The sequence below is a fragment of the Penaeus monodon genome, chromosome 15, assembly GCF_015228065.2.
Source record: "Penaeus monodon isolate SGIC_2016 chromosome 15, NSTDA_Pmon_1, whole genome shotgun sequence".
NCBI classification, from domain to species: Eukaryota; Metazoa; Arthropoda; class Malacostraca; order Decapoda; family Penaeidae; genus Penaeus; species Penaeus monodon.
In genome coordinates, this window is record NC_051400.1 from 7,281,636 (window position 1) to 7,281,874 (window position 239).

Here is a 239-nt window from a genome sequence, read left to right on the forward strand (position 1 = left end):
GCAGTATCTGTTTTCTTTTCTCACCTTCGTACGGGTTGCAATGCAGGCGATGTTGCAGTCGTGCACACCCGTTGCGGGGCCTCACAAGGGTCGGCGTCCCCAGATACATTCACGTACGCACGCACGCACACGCGTATACACCAGTTCATGCGCACGTACATAGACGCTACATGTAGACATGTATGAAGAAACGGAAAGTCATCACTCACAAAATACATAGAAACTCGCAAAGGTATGCA

General features: G+C 50.2%; 1 protein-coding gene across 1 annotated transcript in view; it reads left to right on the forward strand.

Moving 5' to 3' along the window:
* The window catches only part of LOC119581719 (nuclear factor interleukin-3-regulated protein-like), a gene marked incomplete in the record, with an annotated part of 10,582 nt that overhangs the window by 7,639 nt on the left and 2,704 nt on the right, over nucleotides 1–239 (forward strand).